Source organism: Alosa pseudoharengus, unplaced genomic scaffold, assembly GCF_046254945.1.
Source record: "Alosa pseudoharengus isolate Yale_2024_CS ecotype anadromous, Long Island Sound unplaced genomic scaffold, YU_APseudo_1.1 YU_APseudo_1.1_scf_17, whole genome shotgun sequence".
In the NCBI taxonomy this organism is placed as follows: Eukaryota; Metazoa; Chordata; class Actinopteri; order Clupeiformes; family Clupeidae; genus Alosa; species Alosa pseudoharengus.
In genome coordinates this window covers 35,694,629-35,695,493 of record NW_027468640.1, presented here as the reverse complement: position 1 = coordinate 35,695,493, position 865 = coordinate 35,694,629, and positions in this window count along the sequence as shown.

The following is an 865-nucleotide window of genomic DNA, read 5'->3' as shown; positions in this document are numbered from 1 at the left end:
TGACTTGATGACGATTGCAAAATATCTTCTGAGCATCCCAACACTGAGTGCCTGCTTTATGTGTTTAATTAGATTATAGATAAACAGAGCAGCATACTATTAACAACTGGTGTCAAGCTTATCTTTGTATGCCTATCTCTACCACTAGATGGTGTCAGTCTTCCTTGTAAAGTCTGAATGAAATCCTGAATTTTGCCACTGCCCTTGGCTCAGCGACACCATTCTGATTAACAAGCAACCTGACGACCACTGTTGTGTGGTGTGAGGAAAAAAGTGAAACTATTGAATGCATGCTCAGAGACCACCTGCAATGCCTTTCACGCACCATCACTAGACAGTAACCCACTGTCAACAATAGCATTTGTCCAGATTTGGGCAAGTTACAGTTCTAGCCCCAGCTTGGAATGTATTTGGGCAGTGCAAGTTCTCACTGGCACATGGCTAGAGCAGTCAGACACGTCTTCACTTTTATGAATGTGGTTGCTGTGAGTGTCTGGCTGGGCTTCAAGGCCTCAGCAGCTTATGTTTAGCATATGTAGGTTACCATGACATGCAGCCACAGCAGCTCATGTTAACCGTATAGGCTACCATAACATATGGTAAAATCACATGTCCAGGCCCAACCATCCTGAATATGTAACATTTGCTTTTAATATTGGGCATATTTGCAAACCTTTGCTGCATGTAAAATTAACATACTTCTGTTCCAATAATTTTATAATGTCCCCAATATTGGCGAAGGTACAATTAAAACTTATCTAAAGTGTTGACAACTTTTCTTCAAACACTTCACGAATCAACACAAGATTTTTCCTGCTAAGATTTCATTATGCTGGGTCGACACTACTGGAAGAATTTGCAGGAC